This window comes from Aythya ferina (assembly GCF_964211825.1).
Source record: "Aythya ferina genome assembly, chromosome: W".
Classification (NCBI taxonomy): domain Eukaryota; kingdom Metazoa; phylum Chordata; class Aves; order Anseriformes; family Anatidae; genus Aythya; species Aythya ferina.
Genome location: NC_140313.1, coordinates 1,836,306 through 1,859,077, shown reverse-complemented (window position 1 = coordinate 1,859,077; position 22,772 = coordinate 1,836,306). Strand labels below are relative to the sequence as shown.

Below are 22,772 nucleotides of genomic sequence, written 5' to 3'. Positions count from 1 at the left end.
TGAGATTTGGGCCACCTCCATCTTCTCTAATTCTGGTAGGCAGGAGGCACAGAGGGACAGGATCTTCTTTTTTTAAGGAGGATGCTTGTGATGTGTTACAGCTGAGGCTTTGCCACGCAGCACCCTTCATCAGCATGGCACCAAATGACACCCAAGACCCTGTTGGAGGGCTTTGTGCAGGGATTACATGGCTCAGGGAGCCCCGTGACTGTCCCTTGTCCCCGTACCACTGGGGGTGACAGCCCCCCAAAGCCACACGGCTGCTTTCCAGCCTTAAACACAGCGACTGGCGAAATACCACCAAAAACCAAGCTGCTGGGCAAGGTGAGGGTACGTCCCAGCTACTTGGCAGTTGTCACCCGTTATATTTTATGACGGACATAAGCGGAATAAAATAAGATAGACTTTCCTAGTTATCATTAGAGGTGATAATTTGCAGCCTAAGTGTGTTGCCATGGAGATGTGTGAAGCCCCCAAAGAGGGAGGCCGGGGAGTTACGGCCTAATCCTGAGGTGATTTTTCAATAGCACCAGCTGTCCCGGGGCTGAAAGGCATGGCAAATTACACCATTATTGGAGGGAAATAGGGAGGCTAAGCTAATTATTTGTGGGCTTTAGACACAGGTGTTCATAAAAGCGGGGCCGTGTGCTCCTCATCAAGGCCGGCTGGGGAGGGGGAGGCCCGGCGGGAGGCCCTGGCTCTCATTTCAATCACAAAGGGCGGCCATGGGCACACTGCCGCCATGCTGCGCGCGGGGCCTTCGCCCCAGGTAACTGCGCCTCGCAGGTGGCGCTCGCCCCTTGTCGTGGTCTCCTTTCCCAGTGTTTTCCACAAAAATGGTGTTGGAAAAGGGTGCTTTGGGGGTTTGCTGCAGTATGCTGGCTATGCTCGTTGTTTGGGCTCAGTGGTTCCGTGCTTCGGGTTTTAAAGGCTGCTTCTGAAGCCTGGAAGTGGATTTAAAATAACAATGTTGGGGTTTTGTAAAGCTCCCTTTAAATATTTGTGGTGTTGAAATACGTGTCTGGAAACCCACTAAATCAAAATTTTGTAAGCTTGGGTTTATTTTGTTAAAGAAGTGAAATGTTAATTGTGTCCAAACTAAGCATGTTACTTAACGCTTAAATAACCATAAAAGCGTTTTGAACTTTCCTTTGCCTTCAAAAAGAAATCTTTGAGATAAATAGCCTATGTTAATTTTTTAAAACATTTTAGCAAGTCAGAGCTAAATTATTTTTGGTTAATAGCCAGATGAGCTTTCTGCTTATTATGGCTCTAATGAGCGCTTCCCGAAAAAATGCAGCCATCTAAAGATGCTTCGAGAGAAATCTGTTGTCCCTTGGGTCATCTCGGTGGATAAAATCTGCACCTTCCTCAATGCCTGGCCACAAATCCCTGGTGGCACGGGGGTTGGAATCTGTATTTTGGAATCTGAAGTCCCTAAACCTGGTGGTTGAAGCCTTTGTTACCAGAGGATCCTTCTTTTTTCAGGTGTTGTTCCAGGGCACCTGTGCTACGTGGGGTGTGCATCAGGAATAAACACCAATTCTGGTTGGCATAAACCGAAGAACATCTACTGGAGAGCACAGCATGGGCAATTTTCTCTGTCTTGTAGCACGTCGGGTAAATGTACCATCTCTCTTGGTTGCAGCTTTCAGGAGCATAGAAAAAAATGACTAACCACTCCCTGGTACGTGCTCTAAAGCCTAAAAAAAGTTTTGGGCTGTGATACATCTTTTTTTTTTATGAGATAACTTTATCAGAATATTGAATTTTTTCTTTTGGAAGGAACACTATATGATCATGCAAAGGTACATTGGGTTTGTATTGTAAGTTAAATCCACAGGGTATTTTGTTTCATCTTGTTACTGTCTCTCAGAATAACACTGCAGAATTGATGTGAGGTCGTGTGCCTCTCCCCAAGGTTAAAAGCTGAATTTACTAGCACAACCTATGATCTTCTCTAATGCATCTTTGGAGGGATGAATTCAATATCGATTTGATGATAGTTTATTCAAATCATCGGTTGAGACCACAATTTTCGTACGTTTTGGATTTCTGTGGCCCTTTAAAAAAAACAAATGTCAAAGGACTATGAAAAAGTTCACCCTCAATAGTTTTGAATAGCAGAGTGCAGGCTTACGTGGCCAATTACTTGTCTTCCAAATAATAATACCCTAATGGATTCATTACCTTGCTGCTGGGATATAATGAAGAAGTACGAACTGTTTTCTTTTTTTATGCACGGTGTAACAAATATATTCATGATGCACTGAGATTATTACTGGTAACTCTAAGCATTTACTATCCACTCGTGTGCCTCTAGCATTTAGCGAGTAGCTTTTTGGCATTTCCAGCAGTCTGTTTTGTAACTTCCCAGCTTAGCACCATTGCTAGTGGTAGAGAGGGTGGCTCCTATTTATGAAGCGAGGAGATAACTTGGTCTCTGAACAGCATTCAGTGCCTGTGCAGCACTGAACGTAGTTGTAAGTGTGGGTTTCTGCCAGCTCCCGGTTGTAACTGGGATTTCCCTGATGCTTAGTACTGTAAATAACATGGAAATTCCCCCTCAGCCTCCAGATAAGCCTAGTTGGGCCAAGCTTGTGCAAATATTCCTGGGTTGGATTTTTGGGAAGGCTGTGGTGGAGAGAAGATGACATTTCTGGGTCACTGATGGGCAGGTGTGCCCTGAGCATCAGGGATTACAAGCAGAAGAAGCTTGGTATTTGTGTATGCCATGGTTTGGAGACTTGTCAAGAGAAATCTTAGCTTCTGCTTTTTCTCCCTCTCTTTTAGTTTTGCTTTGGGTACTATTGGCTTTGTGTGTTTTATTAAAACAGAACGATTTGAAACAGTTCAGCAGGAAAGCAGTGTGACGTGAGCAGAGGGAAGCCTCGGAAAAGCTGCCTCGTGTCTTCTCGTGGAGTTCATCAGGACGGAGGCTGCGGTTTGAAGCCGAGATCTTCACCACGGTGCTGCTGTGAGCATGCAAGCAAAGCAGAAGGGGCAGCAGGGAGCCCATATCCAGGGCTGGCTGCTCCCTGGGTGCCAGCCAGCAGCTGAAGTCACCGGTTGTGGATCAGCACAAGAGAAGAGGGTTTAAAAATAAATAAATAAATAAATAAAGCTCTGTGTGAATGAGAAGCTGTGCTTGGGGCTGGTGCATCCCCAGGGCCTCATCCCTGCCGGCCCCAGGCCAAGCTGCCTCATCTGTGCTAGGTCCTGCCTCCCAATTCTGCTCTGCGCCCAGCTGGCCTTCAGCTGCAGCCCCCGTGGACCAGAAAGGTCCCGATGACAAATTTCTTTGCAAAGTGCAAAGCCAGCAAGGGGAACTATTTGATGAGCTCATAAAATAGCGCGGTGCGAGCTGCAGGCTTGGCGCTGAAGTGCCTGGGGAGAAATGAGGGGTTTCCTTTGAAAGGAAAGGCCCTATTTAAACCCAATTCATTGTGCTGTTATTGTCGTTGCTCCCTATTATCGGGCCTTCTGCTGATTGCTTTCGGCCTGATAAGCAATTATTGTTAAAATGAGCCGTGAGACAGCCTGTGAGTGATGAACAGCGTTTGCAGGTAGATGGCAAAGCCACAGTAGAGGGGCAGCGGTTAGCATTTTATTTGTCTTTACTTAAATGTGAATAGTTAATACTAATCAGGGGAGCATTCTGTGTCTAGACACACTTTCAGTTCATTACTTCCCTGGGCACGGCACAGTTCTGGTACTGTTTAAAGAATTAAGTAGAGTTGCTGGTGGCTTTTTTTTTATCTTTTTCGTCCCTCTGAGGGTGTATCTGAAAGGCACCGCTTTCTGTTTTTTTTGTGTTTCATCCCGATCTGAAAGGAGAAATCCTGTACGATGCCACTCGCACCTCTGCAAGGAAAACTTCTCATTTATTTTTCATTTATTTCTCTTCATTAGGCAAAGGCAATGCGGAACAGCAGTAAGGATCGGGAGACTTGTGGGCTAAATGCCATTTTGGGCCTCGGGAAGAAGTGAGGAAACAGTTGCTGAGCACTAAGAAACAGAAGTATGGTGATAACAGAAGGCAAAGAAACCTAAAACTAAGGAAACACCGGGGATAGTGACAGCAAAAGAGCAGGTGTTTGGAGGCTCCTGGCTTTTGATTGTGACGCTGACACTTTTTTGTATGAATTTCTGTAAAGTGCTTGACCTCCTCCTGCCTAGTTAACCCAGCTGGAAAACGGGGGAAGGAAAGCAGAAACCTCGCGGAAAGTCGGATGCCACATCTGATCTGCGGCCTCCTGGGAGAAGGGCTTTGCAAAAACCGTGCTGAGGTCGTGAGGAAACGCAGAGCAGCGATTTCCAAACACGCAGCCCCGTCGGCCGTGGATGCTACATCCAAGTCCCTGCTTTGCTCTAACGGGTAAGGATTTCCTTCTTTCCCAAAGGCTGAGCCTCTCTGGGATTGGTTTTAACGTGGAGGAAGTGTATGCCAGTGATGGACCCTGCAGCACGTGTTTCTTGCTGACACGAGGTTGATTTCTTTTTCTTTTTTTTCTTCCAAATTTACAGGTTGAGGACAGCCGCTTTCTGTAATTCATCGTGAGCAAGCATCCACCCCCCGACCAGCTGCTGCCCCTGTGTCCGTGCGTGTGCATATCCCCAGGGACCAGGAAATAACGCCAGCTAACCCACAAAATCCCAGCCCTGCACCCTGTCTTAATCCACTCCCTAATAAGAATATTACTTCATCTCGCACCAGTTAATCCCATTTATGATTTTAAATGTTAAAACTCCAGACTTCTCGTCTGGTGGATGCAAAGTTGGCCAGGAATGCTAACAAAAAGCCATTGCTGCTCCTGCTGAAACCCCAGCGGCACGGCTCGGGGCCACGGGGTTTTTTGTAATAACACCATCCCTAATTTGTCCCCAGTTGGCTTTCACCTGCAGCCTCATTGACGAGGGCTCAGGATGAAGTTGTGGCCTCCATTAAAAATAAAGGGCTCTCATGATAAATGAGGTGGCGCCAACCTGAGCGGCGAAATGGTTTGAAATAAGCTCTCAGCCGGCCTCGAATAATTGTAGGAAGTGGGATGCTCGCCGCAAGGCACCTCCTTTGTAATTTGTGAGGGGACGATGACATTTGAATGCTAGGAAATAGGAGCATCCAAAAAAAAAACCAACAACAATTTAGGCTGAAACCTCTGGAATTAGGGAACAAATAGAGTCCTCGTGGGGAATCGTCCTGGGGCTGGCAAGGGGGCTGTTGGCCGAGCATCGGACAGCGGTGTCGGAGCTTGCTTCTGGACTTAAATGATGGAAAGGATTTTCCTGTGGTGTGAGTATCAACCCGGAACATTTGGGACAACCCAGAACATTTGGGAACAGAAGGACAGCCTCCTAGGGGGAAGGAAAAAAGGGAAATGACTTCCTCTGAGGGTTTAAAAAAGAAAACTCGGTAAGAACATTCCCAGAGAAGAGCCGAAGAGGTCTTTGTTTACAAACCCGAGCGAGCACTCGTGGAATTTCATTGCAGGGTTTCCCCAGCTCTGGTTGTGGCTGACCTGCGGGTTCGCCGTAGTCATCCCGCAGTCAAAACATGTTTATCTAGTGCTGAGCTCCCTGTGGCGAATGATTAATCATTTTGTGGCTTTGCTCGGAGAGCTTCCCCGTGACGGGAGGTGCGTTTTGTACGTTGCCACGCGCAGAAATGATTTTGGGTTTTCTGTTTGCTCGTGCCACCGAGTCACCCTGTTACCTCCCACGTTTTGCGAGCGCGCCCGAGCCCATCTGTGAAATTCCTTCCCGTCCTGATGAACAACAAAGGACAGGGAACGAATATGTGACAGTTTTCAGTCCTCGGGTTGTGTTAATGAGGGCAGACGTTAGGCAAGGCCTCCTTTTTTAATGATCTCTCTTATTTTTAGTCCAACTGAAGTGTGCAGCCAGCAGAAGGTCCTGGCCAGCGCAGGTTTGCATCGTGGTAGGGGGAAGCTTGGAGCAAGCAGGAATGAGCCAAAGGCAAGATTTCCTCCTGCCTGCAGGAGCTAAAAGGCAAGGGAATGGTTGACTGTCATCGATATATCAACGTTTGGCTGTTTTGTCTTTCTTCTTTTTAATGCGAGGGCAGCGAGTTCAGGAGGAAAGAATGACTTGAGCGGCATACGGCTGAGATTACTCATGAGATGAACTCACTGGTTCGTTTTACAAAAATCGTCTTGTAATTGCACGTAATTTCATCAATCTTCAGCTGATTGCCAGAACTCTTCAGCCTAATGTGCTGCAGACTGGAGTTTAATGACTATTTAAGCAGGAGTGACTTAGGCTTTGGAGAATCGCCCTTTTATTTGGGGGAAAAAATAACCAGTCCGCATACTGACCAGCTGCAGATTATTATTAGGGTTTTGTTTCTGTGCACCTTAAAGCAAATATGCTTTGTTGCTTGTCTTTTGGGTGTAGGTACAGAGCTTTCCCTGGAGATCAGCCCACATGCTAACGTGCTAATGCAGGAGGATTCAGCAGCTGGAGCCTCTGAAGGTTTCATGCTTGAGAGCCAGGAGCCTGATTCTGCCGTTGTCTCACCCAGGAGCTGGTGTTTTCCAGAGGACGAAGGTGGCTTCTTGCTCGAAAACAACGGAATGAAAGCTTTTGGCTCGTCTCCTCCGCTCCTCCTAGCCCCCTCAAATTTTGCTGTGCGGTCTCCCTCTGTAACAGAGCGAAGCAGGCATCCCTAGAACGTGATCTGTCGCTTTTTGGCGGCTTATAAATCGTCCAGGCTGCTAGTTAGGCTGGCTACCCCTGGTGTAGATCATGGCACTCGCGGCAGAAATCTATAGGGTTCCCCAGGGTCCCTTCAGAGCCGGCGGAGAGCTTGTTAATATAATAGCAGACCATCTAGCAAGGGTCAAATGAATCACTCCCTACAAGTGCCTGCTTCTCTCCGCTGACTGAGAAATAAATGTGGGGATGTCAGGAGCAGAAAGCTGCTCTGCAGCTGCCTGGATGTCTCCGCGGCATGCAGCGGGGTGAAATCCCTGGCTCTGCGGGGCCACCTCGCTCTTTCTCCCCTGGGTTCCTGTCTCCCTGGCTCGTGGGGCCCTACAAAAGCAATGGGGCAGGAGCAAATAAATGGATAGCTGTGTGCGTGAGGTGGGGCTGCCTCAGACAGGTTGAGCTGGGCCCTGCTGCTGCCGCATTCAATGGGAAAATTGTTTAAAACTTGTCTTTTATGGGAAATTTATCCATTTTAGGGTGTCCGTCGTGATTTAGGACTGCAGGATCTCATTGGAGTGCCCCGTTTCAGGACCTATAGCTTGCAGGAGCCTTGATTCGGGCACCCAAGGTGCTCTGTGATACTGGGATATTTCAAAAAACCGTCTCACAGCTCGGGCTACACCCCAAAACAACGGGGATTTTTTTCAGCTTCATCTCCCTCCTTGGTGAAGCTGAGCCCTTAACAGCCTCCAGCCTCCTCGGCTGCTGTAAAACTAAATAATATCCGTGAAGAACTCGGGTAGTGTAGCCACGAGCACGGCATAAAAGCTGCGAGGAAACGAATAATCCTGTCTTCGGGGTATTTAATAAAACCGGAGAAAACGCCATAAACGGGAGCACTGCCACTCCGCCACATAACAGACAGCGATAAACCGTGCTTCAGCCTGGAAACATCTCTCTCTTTTTATATTGCTTAATAACTGTGGGAGACATGGACAAACTTGTGCTTATCACTACATATTTTACTGGCTGTCTTTATTTTTTTTTTTTCAGGGGGAGCGAGCCCAACCCCAACCGCACGCGTGCATCCCTCAGCGTTAAGCGTCTCTTGTTTTTAACCTCGAGCAGCTTTGAGGATTGTAGCGTGCGAAAGGTCGATGATAAGGTGTTGCTGGGGCTTCGCTGGCGTGGTTTTGGGGTTTGGGGAGGTGCTGGAGGGCAGCAGAAGGTGGATTTGGGGGTGAAGATCTGGTGGGGACGGCCGCAGGCAGCTGCTCGGAGCAGTGTGAGGCTGTGAAAAGGGGACAGCATGAACTGGTTTGTTTGGGGATGGCTGTCTCAGGTGGTGTTAGTGCCCCTGGGGAAGCACATCTCACCCACAGATGTGTTTTACCAGGAGGGGAATCAGTCATTTAACCTGCCACGCCGGCTCCTTTGTTATCTGGAGGGGGCTTGGCCTCTCCGAGAAGCTCCGCAATGCGGCTATCACGCAAGAGGTGGCTTTCAGTCACTCCTGGAGGCTCAGGAAAATTCATTGGAAATCTATAGCTCCTAATTGAGCGCTTGGCTTGCAGAAAAGGGTGCTGGTCGCCAAGCTGGTGAGCTCTCCGAGGCTCTGGAAGTGGCGCTGAGCCGTGGCAGCTCTGATGGAGAGCTCTCCTGACTTTGTGGGTGCTGTCCTCCCCTCAGCAAGCAGTGGAGATGAAGCTGGATCTCACCAGCTCCTTGCCACCCCTGCCTAAGGAGCACTCTGCTCTCCTCTTCTTGAATTTCCGCACGCTGAGCTTTTTATTTTTCCGATTAAAAGGTGTTTGGTATCATTTTAGAGGGTTTGGGCCCTTATTTACCCATGCAGCCTGTCGAAATCATCTCATCCCAGGAGGGCAGCTGCGCTTCAGGGAATATTGCTTAAATATTCATCTACTTCAGGCACATGATTCACGTCAACCAGGAGCCTAGGAACCTCAGCTTTCAGGTTGGTTGTCAGAAAAGATAGTTTTCACCTTCCAGAGAACCTGCCTTTCTCCGTGGTCTTTGTATAAGCTGTGTACATGCATACATACATCTAAAATACCTAAAATATATCAATTATAGCACTATATGTGTATAATGGGCATGTATATATGGTGTTGTATCAGGCCTGGTTGGGTTGGAGTTAATTTTTCTTCAGAGCAGACTGTATGGTGCTGCATGAGGTTTTTTTTTTCCATGTATAATGTGTGTGTGTGTATAAATATATATACGTAATCCTTAAATAGATTTGTAAATCCTTCCGTTACTCTGAAAACTCATCGCGTAGCCAGATTGCTTCACGATAGTCAAAAAAAAAAAAGAAAAAGGAGAAAATAACCCAAATAAGATTCGTTTTGGAATACGGTTCCTCGAAGTGGTGACAGAGGTGAGGTGAGCAAGGAGGTGGGACGTGTGGTGCCCCAGCGCCGTGCAGCGAGACCATTTTTTGGGATGCCACAGCCAAGATGCTTTGTTTCTGTGCTTTCTCCTCAGCTGAAAGCTTCTTGGATTTGTCCACGCCAGCCCCTGCTTTCCTGCTGTCCCTGCCGCAGCTGGTTCGCCCTCCTGGCTCCATCACCCCAACGGTCCCAGCTGCTCCTCCTTCCTCTGGCACATTTCTGGGTCAACGAGGCAAGGTTTGGCATTCGTGACCACACACCAGCCCCCCGTTGTCAGATCCCATTTCTCAAAGCTTTTCCACGCTCCTCCTTTACCAAACGACCTCAGAAAGCTTCAAAAATAAAGCCAGGAGACAGAGGGCTTTGTGGCAGTCCCCCAGCCTGCTGTGGAGGCTGACCATTATTTTGTAACGCCTCCGAAATAAGCTGGAGAGAGGTTTCTTCCCTTGAAGGCGAGGTTTTTGAGCTCCCTTCCTTATGCATCGCAGCATTTTGTGCTCGTCACATCAGAGTCATTGCTTTAGTCTTTCAGAAGCAGGGAGGTGAAGGCAGAGAGAAGCCATAAAGCAAGAAAATGGAGAGGAGGGAAGAAGAAAGTCAGCGTTAGATGTGTTCAGAGCATGTTTTCCACAGGTGCCATAAAACTCGAATTAAACGCAGTATCTTAAAAGCACTCTTATGGGTCACAACAAAAGTTTGGCAGTTCAAGCAAACGCTCTCGCTATATCACGCTTCACGTTTCCCACCTTGGGCCAATTTTCGGCTTTATTTTCAGGCTGAACCCGAGTGTTTTTATAGGATAAGGCCCTGCTACACTGATCACGACCTGCTTCGAACAAGAACCACGCTGGAGCAACCGACGTGCACAGCGCTGATGTTATTTTCAGTGAAAAACGAGGGCGTGGTAATGTCAGGACTGTGCCTGGGACTCCCTTCACACCTGCAGGAATTCAGGGCTTTTGTCTGGGAGTATTTACTTCCAGCACTTCATGTCTGGATTCATTTTAGACTCGGGTTCACCTTGTGGTGGATGTCAAACCTGTAATGCTATTTTTAGACGCTCACGACCAGTGCCATGAACTAGACTTGTTGTAAATGCTTGCAAGGATGGATATACCTCCCCTTTTAAAGTGTTCTGGGCAAGAGATGTTTGCTTCAAGGTCATGCGCCTTAAATTTAACTCTTTTGTCCCTCTGAACGTGTAGAAATTTTGCTTAGGGGGTGAAGGCAGCGCGTGCTTTCTCATTGGTAATATAATCATATATTTTTTTTTGGGTGAATTACTTTGTATTGCAATTCTCTCTCATTCTGTTGTGCTGTAATAAAGCCAGCTGAGATGAAGAAGGAGATCAAGATAAAAAAAAAAATAGTCAAGCACTCCATTATGATACAAATGTTTAAAAAAAAATGCTTTAAATCGCTGAAGGAACAAGCGTTTTTAACATCTGAAATAGGAAAAAAAAAAAAAAAAAAGACCAATTTTCAGGAATAATGTAGCAGTTTCAACGCTCATCTTTGGATATGATGGTAGTTAGCATTAAAGTGGTGTTTTTGCATTTTTAAGGTGCTGTACAAATATTTACTGATTCCTCAGTGCTGTTAGGAGGAAGATAGGGGCTGAGAAATGTAACATTCGTGCTGGATCTCCCCGGGCTCCGGAGTTTCTCTTGTGAATGCAAACGAGAAGCACTTTGGGCAAGTACTGGGATGATGCCCAAAAAGGATTTCGGCACAAAAGGGGGGTGCCACGATGCTGGTGGCTCAGATATCTGACCCCACAGGGAGTGTGGGGTCCGAAAAACCTCTGTGGGAGCAGGGGCTCAGCTCTCAGGACCTCTCAAATCCACAGGGGGGTGCCTGGCCTGAAGCACCGTGCTCCTCCCCGCACCTGTGGGATGTTCTCATCCCTAACCCGATGCCATAAGGCCATGAAAAACCTTCAGCAGCGTCGTGAAGATCCTTCCAAGTGTGACATATTGCAGAGTGCCACACCCCGTTATCACAACAGAAGCACGAGCAACCGTGAGCCGTCTCTAATTGTAGCTTAATCAGTAAGTTTGTGGTTTCCCAGAGGCTGCTGCAGGAGCTGGGGGGGCTTGGGAAGCTCTTGCAGCTCGTGACCAGGTAAAGAGGACAGCAACGTGCAGCAGGAGGTTTATTCGATGGAGGTAAAAAAAATCTCCCTGAAGGATCTTAGCTCCCCGTATATTTTTATGGATGCGTGTGACAACTTGACTTCGCTGGAGTCTCTACGTAATAATAAAACCAGAAATGATGTTGCTTACCCCGAGCCGAATTGTCCCAGCCGTTGTCAGCTGGGGTAAATGTTTTCAGGCTGCTGCAGTTTTCCGGATATTCTATTTATTGCTGCAATTACTGCTTCACCGTTAGCCATAATTTGGCTTGGGGTTTTGTTGCTTTGTTTAAACACCAGAAAATGTGTTCCATAAAAAAAAAAGCCTGCGTATTTCAAAGCATTTTCTTGCAAATTTGACAACGCTTAGGATGCTGAAATGCCTTTCTTTTTTCTCCTCCTAAACAGGTCAAGACGAGAGAGGAGAGGAAACTCTCGACCTTCCCAAGCTCTCCGAATTCATCTGATGACCTTGCCCTGCAGCATGGGGGCTGCTGGAAGGCTCGCATCTCCCTCCGGGATGTCTGCAGCTGCTCTGAAAGCTAAATTTGGGCTCACAGCTGGATTTTTTGCAGGGTGGCTGCTCTCAGAGGTATGTCCCATGGTGCCACAGGTGGCTGTGGCCATCTCAGGAGCATTTCATGGCACCGTGCACCAGCAGTCCAGGCTGAGCGATCACAAACCCCACAGATATTTAGGATGTGGCAGTGACCAGCCTTGCTGCAGGGCAGAGGGGATTTTGGGGGGATTTTGTCTCCCTCTTGGCCTCTTGCCACGGTGGGGACGATGCTCTGCACCCGGTGCCGTGCCCTCCACGAAGGGTTGTGCGTCCCCAGGGTCCAGCACGATGCTGAACAGCAAAATCAGCAGGTTGCGGTCGGGTCTGTGGGCAGGGCTTGCGTCTTGTTCAAGCCTTTTCTCCTCCGTGATCTGTGAACGTAACTGGTGTTACTTTTTCATCCGCAGGTGTTTTATTTCCGCAGCATTCCTTTACAGCAGGCCAGAGACAGCTTCGGGCTGTAATGAAGTGCTTCAGACAAGGCAGCTACTGTTAGCACGAAAATACTGCATGCTGTTGGCATCGAGCTTGCTACTCCCACCGCTTTCTGAATCTCAGACGTCAGCCTGCAGATCCCTAGAAAGTCTGTGCACACGTGCAAATATTGAAATACAGAAAAAACACACGTTTTCCATAGGCATTGAGCAGCACCCACCAGGTAATCTGGGCTGAAATTTCGCGGGTTTAATACTCCTCGTTGAATAAATAAAGCAGATCACCCATGAAGGATGGCTGTTTGCTCCACTGGTGAGAAGAGCTCGCTCAAATATTAACGAGGAGGATAATTAATAACCTTCAAGGGTGAGCTACTCTCTCTATATGCAAAATCCCATACTGCCACACCTTGAGCTTCGTATAGCAGCCAGGCACCTTCGAGGCGCTCCCAACTATGTCCTGCATCTCTTCGCCTCTTGCTTTATAACACAATAAATAACGATGCCGGGGAGGTTAAAGAGTCTTCGTAAGCACTGCTCCGAATCGATGAATCGGTAGCTATCGATTCCCAGCGTCTCCTATTAATTTCATTACCGTGTCGAGAGGGGCAATCCATAGCAATTAAATAAAAAAAAATTAAAAAAAAAGTCATCCGACGGCTCGTGGTAATTGAATTTGTAAATTTACGAGCTTCTGTTCGTTTACTCCGACCGCCAGTAATTAATATTTGATGCAGCCGTTCTGGAAATGAGCGTTCTTGGGGGATTTCTAATTGGGGCAGACAAACCTCTTTCTGCGGGAACCCCCGGCGCTGAGGAGCGCTGATAATTTGCAAATAAAGAGAGCGACTCGTGATTAAGCTTCCCCTGGCTGGTATCGGCCGGGCGCATGCAGAAAAACAAATAAAGCAATTACTGATTTCCAAAGGTTTCCCTGTTACTGTAAACACTTTCATAGCTTTCTTTGCGCTTCTCAGAGGCTGGAGTCGATCCCGGTATCACGCTTTGGCTGTTAATAATCTAAAAAGCCACTTATTTGGGAGAAGACGCCGTCAGATTTCCAATGCAAACCCAGCTCCACCTTGGAAATGAGGTAAGAAGGTGGGAAACACAGTTTTGTGGGTTTTTTTTAGTGCTCAATGGACTGTCCCGTGATAAATACCAGGACGTATATTTTTCAGCATCGATTGTAGCTCCCTGCAGTCACGCTGATTGCGGGGAGAGATGTTCCACCATTTGGAGTAATTATTCCTTTGGATTACGCCATAAATACGCCCGCTAGGTGAGGAAGGCAGAGCGGCATCTCCGAGCTTTCAAAACCCTTTCCCATTTTGGCTTTCCTTGAGGGAGGCAAGAACCGGTGTCGAGACGAATGCGGGCATTAGCGGGCAAAATGAAGGTATCCATCACCAGGCAGCGGATCTCCACGTCTCGGCAGAGGGCTGGGGAAATGGGATTTTGGTGCTCTGCGTGCTGTGTCGTGGCTGTAACGCTCTCACGGCCCGTTTGCTTGCCATCCCTGCCGCATCATCCTTATTCCTCAGAGCCTGTGGCTCTGACTTGACTCAGACTCAAATCCCTGACTGTCCAGTGCCTGATATCTGCCCGGTGACTTTGCTTTGCTATCTGCAAACCTCAGCCCAGGTTTTCCTGCGCCTTCTCACCGTGTCCTGGCTGCTTTGGCCATGCTGCGATGCGAAACACGTGTCGCCCGGCAAGGCACAGCTTACCAAATGATCTCGATTAGATGCTGTTTTTCTCTTTACCCATCCTATTTACTGCTCTCTTATTTCTAATGCTACTGGAAACTAGAGTTCCTGACTCTTCAATTTTATTTATTTTATTTTTTTTTCCAGAGCCCTAAACCACTGCACGCGATGTTCCTGGCTCATGTGGAGCTGCAGGGGGAAGGCGCCTGCTTTGCTGGAACATTTCCTATCTCAGGTATGACTTTAATCCATTTAGCCTGACCTAAACTGCTTTTTTTTTCGCGTGTACGTTCTACTCCTTACCTAATCAGCCCTCGCAGGCTACAAAATGAAACGTTTTAGAAGGCTGCTGTCACCTCCCAACAGACCTGCTGGCGAGGTACTCTGCAAAACAAACCCTAGTTTCTCCCAAATCCTGCTGACGGGCGTTAATAAAAGATGAAATTAGGGTAATACGGTGTCATCTCTCATAGTTGATGTTTCTCCACTCCAAAAATACTCGTGATGATGCTGTGTATTGCACCCTCTGATAGCCATATGTCTGCTGGCTCGTTCCCAGGTGCGGGATGTGAGCATTTGTTGAACACCGCTGCCTTCTTCTATTATCAATTCTACCACTCGTGTTCAGTAATGGGCTATACTAATATGGATAAATCCACTAAATGGATTCATTTGCTAGGAAGATGTAGGTGGTGTCTTTGAAAAGAATAACACCCCAGATTGTTTCAATTACATCGATCACAGACTTCTTTTTATTGTCCTTCCGCTTCCCTTATCTGTGCTCCACAGTTCCTAGATGCTGTCACATATTAATTACCATTAGCTTCCCCTCGAGTTTTTAAATGATAATTAAAAAAATGCTTGCTTTAGTTGCTTTCCCATTCAGGAAGACTGGCGTCTCTGTTTCTGTTTCGTGATGGCGTTGTTTTCCCCTTCTGTTATGAACTGATTTGTTGGGCATCCAGTTTTTATGAAATAAATGGATAAGATAACAGAAAATGCTTACTACGTACGTACTCTTTCTCTTCGCTGATTTGGCTTATAATTGTTTTGAGCTCTGAAATTGGCCCTTTCAGAGCTCTGTGGACGTGTAATTATGGCTTAGCCTACCCGTCCCTTTCCCATAATAAATGTAATCAAGGCCTGATCGCTTGCACTCCAGAACCAGCTGATTTTCAGCTCCGTGGTCAGCTCAGTCTGAATTAGCAAGAGAAAAACCAACCCGTGACCATCCTTCTGCTCCCATACCTCCACCATTCCTGCAATATCGGGCTAAGAAGTGCTAATGTAACACCTTTATGTCTTTGAGAGCTTTTTTTCCAGTACTGTACTAGAAGCTTTTTTGCTCTGAACATCTCCAATGACTGTGCTTTTTTTTTTTCCCCAACAGGAGCTGTTGTTCCCCAACCCACAGGGCTCGCGGATGGTTTGCTCAACACTCACGGATAGCATCAGATTTGGCAATTTTTTCCTTGAAGCTGGTATTCAGTGAACGTTTTTCTCTTCACCACGAAAGGTTTCTGCTCATCTTTTTGTTTTCTGTCTACTGCCTACCTCCCACATCCAACGCTGCAATCTGGTTCTCTTCCACCGAGTCTGGGAAGGCATAAAAAGAAAAAGGTTTTATTTTGGGGATATGAGAAAGAAATGTGAGACTGCTCACCAGCTAAGTTGCCAGGTCCAGTTAACTTCCACTGCACGTGGAACTGAAATTGGTGTGTAGATAGGAGAAGTTTTTCTGACGGGAGTCATTTGGGAAAATTATTCTTTGATACGAGCAGCGTTAGAGAGTCCAGCACCAAACTTAACATGTGTTATCAGCTCTGCAGCCAGAAAAAGGTTGAAAGATTTGGCTGTGAACGTAGCTTTCCCTAGCAGAAGGGCGCCTGCAGAAGCTGCCACCTGTGATCCGCCGTCCAGGTCAAAAGACTTCAAAGCAGCTTTGGGGGAGAATATTTTCTTTCTGCATGTTATGCATACAGAGGCCGAGATTAGCCTATTCGCAAAACCCTTTCATACTCCCTTCCCTCGGCTTCTCCCTCCCCTTTTCTTTTGAAGACATCTGTTTAAAACTCAGCGTTTAGGCCAGCCAGGGGTCTCTTGATTGCACAAGCATGCTCCTGGCTCTCTGATTCAGCCAATTAAGGGCCCGGCTAGCGAGCATTACCATTTTAATGCTACTTATTGGGTGGCGCAATTTGCTGCCTGCGAAGAATAGAGTTCATGCCCTGCTATGTGCAAAGTGGCTTATTTGGCACGTTTGTTGTTAAAGACATCTTTAATTAACAGCAGTTGCAGTATTTGTTTTCTCCGGCGGAGGTGGGGAAGGGAAAAATGGAAACAAGCAGCAAACACCGGATTTAATTGTCGAGTTAAACTCTTTTTGCTGTTTCGCTTCATATTTATTTATTTATTATTATTTTTTTTTATGGTGCTCTTCGCTGGAACATTTTAACCGTGTTGCTGTTTTCTTGTCGCTTGCAGAGATTCCAGGAAAATACGGGCTCTGAGGCTGCCCTCCTTAATGGGAGCGTTAATTAGGATTAGCCCCGACTACTGGCTGTGAGTTGCGTTGGGTTGGGAGAGGCATAATCTTTGGAAATAAAAAGGAGAGGAAAAAAAAAATCCCTTTTTCATTCATTGAATTCAAGCTAAAATAACGAGTTGCCCTCAAAATGTTCTGCCAGGCACAAAGGAACCCCCCTAAACGCAGCATTTTTGAATGTTAATCTATTAATAAGTCCTAATCTTACCCAAGTGTGACAAAAGGTTATTATCTGTCCGGTTACAAAGATACGCACACAGAGCTGAAATTATCTAGTTAATGTGGTAAAAACTTGCTAATAATACAGCCGAAGGGGAGCTGCCCCTCTGAAGGCAGGGCAGGGCCAGGCAGGTTTTGGTGCCGGGTGTGGTTTATTCAGGATATCTGCACCCTGCACAAACAAGCATGCCAAGTGCGGGGCTTGGAAGAAAACCCCAAAACTTCTGGGAGCAGAAATGGCTCCTTCGCTTGGGTGATGCTGGCTAAACGTGAGCCCGAACAAAAAAATTGGGGGAGTTGGAGCATAATAAGCCAGCAAACAAACTCAGCCCATGTGTGGCTTGGGTCAGAGGTCCCAAAAGCACGACAGCCATAAGTCGAAAGAAATGTTGTGTTGTGTTGTTTTTATTTATTTATTTTTTATTTTTTTTTTCCCTGTAAAATATTAGGCTGGCTGTTGGGCCCGTTAATGAATTGAAAGCATCTCGCCGAGGTCAGGCTGCCAGCAGGTGCGCATCAGCAGCTCTCCGTAGGTGCAAGGATAATGATTTGTAAGTACAGAAAAAGCCAGCCCTGCCTGGATGCTGTGCCCTGGAGCAGGGAACCGCGAGAGCAGGGGACAGAGCTCAGGTACCTTGGTAACAGCTGCGCTGCAGAGGCACAAAATAAGCTGATTTTTTTTAAAAAAAAGCCAAAAACATTGCCTGCTTTTATGCTTGCAGTGATGCCACACGCCTGCGTCCCGTGCTGATGGTGGCACGTTCATTTTTCCTGCTCCTTGCACCAATGTCAGAGCAAGATAAATGCTGCTGGAGCTGCTTTTGGTGCATACGAAGAACATTTGAGCGCTTCCCATGCCTACAAGCCACAGAACAGCCCCATAACCTCCTGTTGGGCTGCTCTTTTTAATGTGAATCCTGCGGTTTTAAGCTGTGCTGTAAAAGAAAATTCTTCAGGGAGTCACTCGGAGCTGGCAGTGAGCTAAAAGAAATGTTTTAGCTTGCATGGCTCTCGTTTCCCGAAGTTTTTGGTTGTTGGCCTCGTAATGCATTCCTCCAAAAAAAAATCAAGAGTGGGGGCAAATTCCTGTGAAGGAGGTGCAGTGTTTTAAGTGGTCTGCCAGAAATCCTTCCCCAAATCCCCTCCCTGAGGGTTGTACCCGGTGATGGTGAATTTTGGCTGTTTCTGTGAGCGATGCAAGGGGGCAATGCTACTTCAAAGGCCTCCGTGGCTGCGTACAGGGGCTGTGGAAAGAGCATCTGTCGAGCAAAGCTGTGAATCGAGGAACTTCCATGTAGTTAAGACTGGAAGAAGAAGTAGGAAAGGGAAAGAAAAGCCCCGTGAAGCACCCAGGGGATGCCCAACCCCTCAGAAACACGGGCACGGAGGTGAGACTTAAAGAGATGTGGGGAAAACCGCAGCTCACTCTATTCCAGCAATCAATTTACTTTCACAAAACTATTTAAAAAACGGCAGAAAACTATTTTAAAAAATGATAGCGGTGAACTACCAAAGCAGAGCTTCGTGGAAACCAGCTAATGAGTCCAGAACCGGATTAATTTCAGAACAAAATGAAAGCACAACTGCTATTCCTTTGGGTTTGTTGTATCTCTTGGTTGGAACATTTCTCGGTAAATTATGAGGAATTTGCATCCCTTCCTCTACTTTCTTCACGCGTTAGCAAGCGGCTGAATGAGAGAGAGGCTTCTGGAGGCTGGTCAAAAAGGAAGGTTTGGATGTTAAAGACGTCAAGGCACAGACCTGACCCGGTCTGCGAGCAAAGCGACCTCCGCGAGAGCTCCTGCACTGTGCCCCAGGGCTTTTATTTCAGCATCAAGCGTTTTGCAGCGAGATTTATCAGAGCACGGGACGCTGCCTAAGTGGGTGCGTTTGGAGCTTAGCTTGTTTGCCAGCACAAAAACCTCTCCAAAAATACCCGAGTGCTGCAAAATGGGGCAGGATCTGCCTTCTGCCGTGCCTCCCCGGGTATCGGGCAATGGCAGCCCCTTAAAAACGGGAGTAGGGACTCAGTGTTTTCCCTTTCTTCTACGCCCCAGTGAAGCTTTCAGATATTTTATTTTATTTTTTGTTGCAGAATGCTGTCTACTCAGTTGTTTCTTGCTCTGTAATTACAGTGTTAGTTATTCATCCTTCCACTTACACACACACACGTAATAAATGGATCTGTTTCCCTATACCACTCTCAGTGTTCCTCTTAATTATATCCTCTCTTTCCCAAGCCGTTTGTCTGAAAACGCTGCTGCTGGGGGATTTCGATCCTACAGGACCCTGGAGCATCCAAGGATCCCTCCCTGCAGCCTGGGTGCTTCCTTCAAGAGTCCCAAAGCAAAAGAAGAGGCTGGGATACGTCTATCACACTCTGATGTACCTCATCTTCACACCAACACTGCTGTAAAGGTACCAAATTGACTGCAAAACCCGTGTTCAGCACGCTACATCCTTCTCAGTTTGTTTTTACTTTCTGCTGCGAACCTTATTTTCCTCTCAGAAGTGCAAACCAAGTGCTCAAAGAGTATTTTCCTCGTAGGATTTTTAAATATTTAAAGAGCGGCCGCAAGAATCAGGAGGTTTGCTCAATAAAAATGGTGTTTGCTTCACCAGGCCGTGGGATCTGCTGGCGGAGGCTTTTAAGGCTGGGTTTAGGCACAGGCTGAATGGGATTTTGCACGAGCTGAGGAAATGGAAATGCATTTAATGGCTGGCTCTGTTTGCGAGGATTCCTGATAAGCAGCTATCTTCAGAAATTGTAAGTGGAGAGGGGTGTCCCAGAGGACGAGGGGAAAGCAGTGTACGCTTATTCTTAACCGCCCTCACCGTTAAAAAAAGTTTTTTCCTGATGTGTAATCTAAATCTTGCATCTCTAGGTCTGTCATTTAAGCCTGTTACTTCATAAACTATCTGCAGAGAGCCAGGGAAAAGAGGCTGAGCCCCTCTTCCTGTGCATCAGCATTTGCCACATTTGGAGAGTTACGATGTTTTTCGGCAGATTTCCCTCTTCTGGAATAAACTCCCTCGGTTCTCCTGTGCTTTGGTTATGGGCTGTGTCTTCTAGATCTCCATTCGTTGCTGCCTTTTTCAGTTGTCTTAATCAGCATGCCCCAATTTAAGTTATTTCACTGTTATTTACTCTTTTCCTAGCAGCAGAAACCAACTCCTGTTTGGCCAGCGACCTGCTTGGATCCTTTTCTGGAGAGCCCTTTCTGGAGATCCTTTCTGGAGACCCCGTGGATCCTTTTCTGGAGAGCAAGTATCTAGTTTCTAATTCCTTATCCCGTTATCACAACTCCGTTTTTATCCACGTGTTGTGCTCCCACTGCCCTTTTGAGTTGCAGCCCGTTCCTTTTTCAGCCCTCTTAACGCAACCCGACAAAGTCATTTCGATTTCCAACCCCACTCTGCAAAAAAAAAAGACTCGCAGCTCCTTGTAGCTCGGTTTATTATTCGCGTTTTAATAAGAAGGCTCCTGATTTAATTACTGCAGGCATTAATGAAAGCAGGAGCCAGCTCTGCAGAAGGGGCCCCCCACCTGATCCACGGTTGAGTTGGAGCTGGCCTTGTCACCATCAATCCGCTGGGATTTTGTCAACGTTTGTTGGCAAGACCTTGTAATAAATTTATCATTTCTCTTATTTTTCAGTTCCTATCTCTTATCAAAACATTCATCTCTTGTTTCAGCTCTTCGTGTATCCTGGCGAAGTTTGGCTCCCCGATTCCTCTCCTTGCAGGACTTTTCCTGCCCCCCATTACTCCTGACTTCGTTTCAGCTGCGAGGTTGCCGGGTTGCCAGTGTCCAAAGCAACGCTTAGAAAGCAATCAAAGTGCAAAAAAAAACTCCTCAAAAAGGGAAAAGCACCGACAGCTGTCCCCCCTTGGAAGCAAAGCTCCTCGGTTTGCTCAGCACAAACTCTCCCGGAGCAGCAGGGATGCGCGGGGCGATGCAGCTGGTTGGTAGCAACAAAACTCTCCCTTCTGCTCCCAATTTAGCAGCCATATAATAGCGAGATTAGCTTCAACAGGCAGGGAAAAAAAATAAAAAAAAAAGAAAAAAATAATGAGCGTTTTGATTAAGACGAGCTGGAGAAGGGCCAAACGCTAATAAAATTAGAAAGAACCTGGCCTCTTCGAATTAAATGAATTGTCTGCGTAATGAGAAAAAAAAAAGTTTAAATTAGCCAACCAGTGCCCCAAAATGAAGCATTAGCAATCTTTATTACTGGAAACCTGGAGAATCCGAAAACAAATTGTTCTATTTTTCATTAATGCTTAATTTAGCCGATAAGCGCCGAGTTACAAACTCGTTTAGGGGAAGGAGTTATTACGGGAGCTGTGCCGAGGCCTCCCTGGCGCGGGCTGGAGTTTCGCAGCCCTCCCCAGAGCCTTTGGGCTCCTTCCCTGGCTGCAGACGGGCATCTCCCTTTGTCTGCAGGGCTGGAAACACGCCGTGAACAAAGCCTGTAATTTTTCCTTCTAGGTTCCCTTCAGCAGAAACTCTTCCTTCTTTTTCCTCATTTCTTGGAGCACGAGCGTTTGCAGATGGGTGAAGTTTTTAGTCCGGAACACAGTATGGTTTTTCCCCTAAAAAGTCATTACTGGAGCCTTGGAATTTGATTTATTTTGTAAAAAATAAATTATAAATTATTTAAAAAAAAAAATTCAAATGTCACTTGTTTTCGTTTTTTAACTGGAAAGGGAGGTAAGATAAAAACAACTCAGAGAGGAATTTAAGGTCTCTGTTTGGAGATATGAGCAGATTTGTTTTTATTTTTGCCTGCAGAGGGAAACACGGTTGTTGCAAGCAGCTTGAAGATATCCACCTGTAGGAGCTGTCAGTCCGATATGCCACCAAAAATCTGCCTAATCCTAGCAAGCTGCCTGGGGCAGGAGCAGGTTTCTGGATCACTGCTGTCCTTTTAGGGGACGGTGGCACTGGTAGAGGCGGTGAGGACAATCTGCTGCCTTGGTGCAGGGGCTTCACGCCTGGGAAGTGGCCGCGTGGCGATGGGCTTTTAACCCAGCAGGTCGCCTGCCTTGCTGCACTCAGCTCAGCATCTTGACTGCAGCCATTTTCTGCTTTTTTCCCCCCGTTTTGGCTGCGTTTGCACCGTGGGGTGGAGGGCACCGAGCTTCTTGCAGGATGCTCTTTCCTTGGGGCCACCCCGGTGCGCGTCCAGCCCCGAGCATCCCTCTTGCCAGCAGGAGCAGCTCCCTCAGAGGTTTCACCTCCAGAGCCGTGAGTGTCTCAAGGTAGAGTTTAAATTTTAAATACATTTTCTGTGTCACGAGCACCAGCTCCAGCACCCGCCACGATGGCTCTGGAGCGGGAACAATTTCTGCGCGGCTTGAAAGAGGCGAAGAATGGCTGAGAACCACCAAAACATGCTCGCCACCAGCTGTTGTCAGGGCCCTCGTCCTCTTCCTGAGATGCTTTGGGAGGGTTTTGCTTCCAGCTGATGGAGCTGTGCGGTGGCTGCTTGCAGAAAATGCCCTCGTCGTGGTGCAGCTGTTCCAAGCCCGCTTCCGATTAGAGCTTGAAAGACCATCGCGGTGCTGTCAACTCGTGTTTAATTCAGCCGTGACTCGGCTTCCAGGTGAGGCTATTAGTTGCCTGGTATTTGTTTTGCCCAGATTACTTTCGTTGCGCTTGAGCTGCGCTTGAAACGCAGGCACATTTTTAATTACGTTGTCTGCTTTATTCCTTTCAGATGAGACAGGTGCTGCGTGGTGCAAGCAGCGTGTGTGGATCCGGTACCCGGCGTGCAGATGTAGCAGATGTTGAGCCGCGCAGCTGCGGCTACGAGGGAGATGCTGCGACGCTGCTGCACGGTGACAGAAACGTTAATCTTCCCTCTATCCCGTTCATTTTGCTCAGAAAGCTGAGCTTTTTCTTCCTTTTCATGAGCCTTGCCTCCCCAGACAGTGCTCCTGATGGCTCTGCAGTTGAGCGGCCTCTGAGGTGTCCTGGGTTAACAGCAGCGTCTTCAGCTGTGACCTGCAGGTAAGGACGGGGCAATTAGACACTGGCCTAATTAGCCACCGCGATGCTAACGATGGGGAGGTGAGGGCGAAGCCCC

The 22,772-nt window shown here is 47.3% G+C and overlaps 2 long non-coding RNA genes across 5 annotated transcripts; both read left to right on the top strand.

Moving 5' to 3' along the window:
* The first annotated feature begins 672 nt into the window (after positions 1-672).
* On the top strand, positions 673-6,625 carry LOC311426539. 4 transcript variants are annotated; one of them, XR_014686802.1, is made up of 7 exons: positions 673-769; positions 1,489-1,687; positions 2,858-3,094; positions 3,913-4,093; positions 4,180-4,378; positions 4,528-5,293; positions 6,415-6,625. It is a non-coding gene; the product is annotated as an uncharacterized lncRNA (long non-coding RNA). The 4 variants fall into 4 exon arrangements; XR_014686804.1 differs by lacking the exon at positions 6,415-6,625 and adding an exon at positions 5,883-6,367; XR_014686803.1 differs by lacking the exon at positions 6,415-6,625 and having other exon boundaries at positions 1,489-1,620; positions 4,528-6,367.
* An 8,741-nt stretch (positions 6,626-15,366) lies between these two features.
* On the top strand, positions 15,367-17,251 carry LOC311426534. The gene is made up of 3 exons (XR_014686800.1): positions 15,367-15,432; positions 16,401-16,478; positions 17,130-17,251. It is a non-coding gene; the product is annotated as an uncharacterized lncRNA (long non-coding RNA).
* The last annotated feature ends 5,521 nt before the right edge of the window (positions 17,252-22,772 follow it).